A 6,000-nucleotide genomic window follows, 5' to 3' on the forward strand; every position below is an offset into this window, starting at 1 on the left:
CCAGTGCTACCTCATCAGCGCACATCAAAAGGAGAAAAAAATGACTTGTTTGCAAAATTTTATAACAAAATATGAGGTTTTTTTTTTTTTAAAAATTTTCCATCTTTTTTTGTTTGACAAAAATTAAAATTTGGTGGATTAAATACCACCAAAAGAAAGCTTCATTTGTGTGAAAAAAAAATATATTTGGGTAAAGTATTGTATGACCATGCAATTGTCAAAGTGTGTCAGCGCTGAAAATTGGTCTGGGCAGGAAGGGGGTTTAAGTGCCCAGTAAGCAAGTGGTTGGTTAACAGTTTGATGGAGAGCGCAAGAAACTGACCATTGTTTGTGGCATGCCTTGAATGTAACAGCTTCAGGAAACTGTTAAACCAGTACGTTCAGTTACATTTTAACCACCTCAATATTTGGCACTTTCACCACCTTTCAGCCCAGGCCATTTTTTAGCTTTCAGCGTGGTCACACTTGGAATGACAAATGCGGTCATGCAACACTGTACCCAAATTTTTTATCTTTTTCTTCGCACAAATAGAACTATCTTTTGGTGGTATTCATTGACTGCTGGGATTTTTTTGTGAAAGAAAATAAAGGCCCACAAATTAAATTTTGTAAATAAGTAATTTTTCTCCTTCACTGATGTGTGCCAATGAGGCAGCACTAATATGCCGCACTGATGGGCAGGCATTAACTAGCATCACTTATGGGCACCGACTGGTGGCACTGCTGGGGCTTTCCTGTAATCAGGTCACTGATGTCCAGTGCCCTGATTACCTGTCCAGGTCTCCTCTGCGCTGATTGGCACTGCTCGCCACACAAACTGTCAGTGTGAGGCGAGGCAAGCCGATTTGTGGCACTTCCGCCTTTACATGTGACTGGACACAGCCAATCACATGGTTAAAGAGCCTCAGCTCTTTAAAGAGATTGGGGGTCACGCTGTGTCCTAGCAACAAAGCGCAGCCACAATCAGCTTACTGCATGCCCCATGCAATAGCGGCCATTCTGGGGGGCCGTCATATGACGTCCTCCCAGAATGAGAGCTGCACCGCCCCTCCTTCATTTGACGGTGGGCCGTCAACTTTTGCATAAAATCTTTACTCCAAAAGGAAACAAACTGTTTCTGGTAACTGCTTCTAAAGTGTGAGCTGGAGTTTGGCTTTATTGTATCTAAATCTGCTAATACATTTAACACTCCCCTCCTGACAGACAATGCTGCCGTGCCTCCTGTGTTCATTCCTCCAGAATTGTGTCTTGTACAGGTGGTGTGTTACTGGCCAGGTTACCAGGTGAAAAAAAAAAAAAAAAAAAAGGGGAAAATGCCAAAGAAAACTGATACAGTCAACACATACGATTGGTAAGCTACAATATAATGCTTTTTTGATTTTGGCTACCACTTTAAGGGTATTAGAGAAATCAATAGATCTGCTGCCAGGGTCCACGTCAATGAACTACCTCAACAGTGCTCTGGTAGTTCATTGAGAACTACAAGCTGACAGCCTTCACAAAGGCTATCGGTACTTGTAGTTTCACATCCACGGAGCTCTAAATGAAGGATGCAGCCAGGCTGGGGGAGCCTTGTGCAGCCGTGACTTTTTTTTATTGCGACAGTCAGCAGGGGGAGAAGATCCCCAGCTTGCTGTCACAGTTGGGACTTGAGGTGGGAGTGAGGGCACAGAGATGCTGCAGTAGTAATATGTTATACACCCCGAATACAGATGTAACATGTAATAAAAAAGGTGAACTTATCCTTTAAAGTGGAAGTAAACCCTCCTATTTTTTTCAGTGAAGGAAGCTGCCATCTTGGGCTCCGTTTGATCTTCAACTGCCATGGTGCTGCACATGTGATCAGTTAAGACACCGGCCATTGGATGGTTTGACAGCTTGGTTGAGCGCACAACCAATGTGACAGTTAACCTTCCTGGCAGGCTGGGAATGTAACTTTTTTAAACTTAAAAAAATGATGGGTTTACCTCCACTTTAATGCTACTGAAACTGCAGTATATCAAAAATAATTTTTGCTTTTCCCCCCCAATAGTTTTACTCCAAAACCCAATTGGTTTCTATGCAGAGCTGCACTACTGTTTACACTCACCGATTCCAGAAAAAAAATAAAATTCTGTACCCCCTGGCCATAGACCAGCCCCCCTAAAATATGACGGGCAGTAAACTGGTCCTTCGTGTATTAAGTTTGGAGACTCCCTTGTCTAGGGCATGGATGCCCAAACTACAGCCCTCCAGCTGTTGCGGAACTACACATTCCATAAGGCCATGTAAAACTGACATTCACAGACATGACTAAGTACGATGGGAATAGTAGTTACTGAACAATTGGAACGCCAGTTTGTAAACCCTTGGTCTAAGGGGAAATCGAAAAAAGCTTATACTTACCTGATCCTTCAAGGCACCTGGAAATGCACTCCCACGCGATCCAGCAGTGGACTGTTCTTGACATTCTCGTGTCCAGAGCAGGTCTATGGGCATGCCATGAGGAACAGTCCACAGCACAAGGCGGGGGGGGGGGGGATTAGGAGCCACAGGGCAGTCTGCAAGTATATCTCAGTTCCTCAGCCCCCTAAACCATGGCCCTTCAGCTGTTATGGTACTACATGAGGCATTGTAAAACTGACATTCTCAGACAAGACTAGGCACAATGGGAATTGTAGTTCCGGAAGAACCATAGTTTGGAGACCCTTGACTGAGACAAAAAGGAGCAGTTGATCTGTGCAGTCCGGGTACAGCCCCACTGCATGGGAAAACATTTTCGCATGGAGTTGTGCTTTAAATTAATGTCATATTTATGGAAGCCATTTTTTTTTTCCACAAAACATGACTTACATGGGGTACCGGACATTGGGAAACATTGTCCTATGCAAATAGCTCAATCTTACACAGTGATAAGAACAACAGCTTCCACTAATTGCACACATTAAGAAACAAAAGTTATTTTTCCATGTGTGCATCAGTAGAATTGTTACTGAAAATACAACAGCTGGTGGCATGACTGGTGCAAAGTGTGATGACGATGCATGATTGTGTGGGGGGGGGGGGGAGAAGAGAAAGGGAAGAACACAGAATAATGACTTGACAAATGCCAATGTTCCCATATGTAGTAAAATGACTAGTATTAGCAGCCAAGCCCCAGCAGAACTTCCTTAGTCACAGGGCTGAGTTAGCAACTGCAGCTCGTCTGTAACATGTGAAGGCAGCAAGTGATGAAATCTAAGCTAACAAGGAACTTTGCCAAAAAAAAAAAAAAAAAAAAAAAAAAAGGGGGCCTGAAAACGAGGGTGGCAAGAGGGAAAATAATAGAAATACCCCCAGCCACAAAGCACAGGCCAACCTTGATCACTGACGACAGACACAAAAGGCTCCATTCTCCCACCTCTGCACCAGCTTTATTTTAACCGCTTAATAGATTTTCATTGCTCGTGAAAAAAAAAAAAAAAAAAAATTGGATGAGTTTTGGGCAATGAGGATGCTGTGACCAGAGTGGCACAGGGCCTCAATAAGTATCCTGCCCACATGTCATGTACAGGCCTGTACACACGTGTGCTGGGTGTACAGGGACACATCCCCTGCCGGTGTGCAGGTCACATGTGACTGGACCGGCTCATGATCATCCCACTTGTAGAAAAGGGAACAAAGTACACGCCGGGTGACAGGCGGGTCATTGTGCCCTCCGATGGATGGGATGAATGGGATGCACACAGACCCCACCATCCCCCCCTCACCCCAGTGACGTCACATGGCAGGAGCTCCCCCTTCCCCCACTATGCAGGTGAATGTCACCCTGTGGGGGGGCGGGCACTGGCCTGGTCTCCTGACACACTCTAGGCGCTATAGACTGTATACATGTGCTGGGACACATATGATGTCAGTGCAGACGTGTGATGTCATTCATTCTCACGCTGGGCTCTGCCATACGTGGCACATGCCACCCTCTGCTCCTCACACAGTGCCTCCCTTCCCCCTCCGGATACCACTCTCAGCCCACCGCTTGTCAGGGCAGCGACTTCTGCCGACCGGCCAAGGGCTAGGCAGCCGGAGGAGGAGGGGGGTGGGGGGGAGAGGGCCTGGGCGACAGAGCTCAGCCAGCCGGCTAAAGGAATACACGTATAAGGCCGGAGCGGGCACACATGCCTCCGTGTACCATGCGGATGAGTGCCAGGCGCCGGAGAAAACGGCTACAGTAGAGGATGGTATCGGATTCGTAGCCGGGCCCCGCCGAGTCTCACCTGCTCTCCTTAGTCCGCGCAGCCGGGCGCAGCCGCACCAGCCAGATAGCCCATTTCCGGATCCCGGCGACGTACTACGCAAGCGCACATTCCGAACACGTGACGTAGAAAAGCGGAAAAGGCTGAGCCTCGCTAAGAGCTGCGTCTGCTTCCACGCTGATGTCACGTGGGGGCTGTGCAACCGGCGAGTGCAGAGGATTGGCGGGGTTAGGGGCATGTGATATGTACATAGGGCTGTGCGGGAGGATGGGCGGCATGTAGGCTTATTAGATGCAGATGGTGCTTAGTGATTTCCTGTGCTGTGTACGTGCAGTGGCTTCGTGATTCTGTACTGGAGACACAGGGTCCCTGTCATGGGTCCGAAGGTCAGGGATAAAGACAGAGAAAGTGGGCTATACTATATTACAAGGAGTTGGGGAATAGTGGGTTATACCATGTTCATAGTGCCCAACTGTTCTTAATTTCGAGGGATTGTCCCTTATTTGGAGCAATATCCCTTTTTCTTCCTCATTTGTTCCTCACTTTGGTCTGATCTATATAGTTGTATATAAAATTCACTTTTTATCTTTCAAAAAGTGTTTCAAGTAATAAACCTTTCACCCAAATTCTAAATTGCTGCATTTGTATATTTTAAAAGCCAATATAAAGGAACAGTAATGGTAAAAAAGCACTTGTGGATTTAATTAACCTTATTTTTAGTTAATTCTCCTTTAAGGGGGTGTGACGGGCTAAGTCCTATGCCTACATATACATTTCGTAGTAGGTGTCCCTCATTCCTATCTCAAAATGTTGGGAGGTATGCATGTTACAAGGAGTTGGGGGAATAGTGGGCTATAATATGTTACAAGGAGTTGGGGGAATAGTGGGCTATAATATGTTACAAGGAGTTGGGGGAATAGTGGGTTATACCACGTTACAAGGAGTTGGGGGAATAGTGGGTTATACCACGTTACAAGGAGTTGGGGAATAGCGGGTTATACCATGTTACAAGGAGTTGGGGAATAGCGGGTTATACCACGTTACAAGGAGTTGGGGGAATAGTGGGCTATACCGTGTTACAAGGAGTTGGGGAATACCACGTTACAAGGAGTTGGGGAATAGCAGGTTATACCACGTTACAAGGAGTTGGGGAATAGTGGGCTATACCGTGTTACAAGGAGTTGGGGAATAGTGGGCTATACCATGTTATAAGGAGTTGGGGAATACCACGTTACAAGGAGTTGGGGAATAGTGGGCTATACCATGTTACAAGGAGTTGGGGAATAGTGGGCTATACCATGTTACAAAGAGTCAGGGAATAGTGGGCTATAATATGTTACAAGGAGTTGGGGGAATGGTGGGTTATACCACGTTACAAGGAGTTGGGGGAATAGTGGGTTATACCACGTTACAAGGAGTTAGGGGAATAGTGGGTTATACCACGTTACAAGGAGTTGGGGAATACCACGTTTCAAGGAGTTGGGGAATAGTGGATTATACCACGTTTCAAGAAGTTGGGGAATAGTGGGTTATACCACGTTTCAAGGAGTTGGGGAATAGTGGGTTATACCACGTTACAAGGAGTTGGGGAATAGTGGGCTATATCATGTTACAAGGAGTTGGGGAATAGTGGGCTATACTATGTTACAAGGAGTTGGAGAATAGTGGGCTATACCATGTACAAGAAGTTGGGGAATAGTGGGCTGCTACACATGACACTGCATGTGATAATAGATGCTGTTTCATGTGACACTGCATGTGATAACAGATGCTGTTCCATGTGACGCTG

At 46.1% G+C, this 6,000-nt stretch overlaps 1 protein-coding gene across 4 annotated transcripts in view; it reads right to left on the reverse strand.

Annotated features, from left to right (window-relative positions):
* Positions 1–4,344, reverse strand: part of EIF4G1 (eukaryotic translation initiation factor 4 gamma 1) — a 105,798-nt gene extending 101,454 nt beyond the window's left edge. The window contains exon 1 of one of the 4 annotated variants that reach the window (XM_077487755.1): positions 4,233–4,344. The gene's annotated coding sequence lies outside the window, so the exon portion shown is untranslated. The remainder of the gene's footprint in view (positions 1–4,232) is intronic. The other 3 variants (XM_077487753.1, XM_077487752.1, XM_077487754.1) reach the window with 3 other exon arrangements.
* Positions 4,345–6,000: the final 1,656 nt, after the last annotated feature.

Source organism: Lithobates pipiens, unplaced genomic scaffold (assembly GCF_037356315.1).
Source record: "Lithobates pipiens isolate NorthernLeopardFrog02 unplaced genomic scaffold, aLitPip1_a1.2 Scaffold_18, whole genome shotgun sequence".
NCBI lineage: Eukaryota > Metazoa > Chordata > Amphibia > Anura > Ranidae > Lithobates > Lithobates pipiens.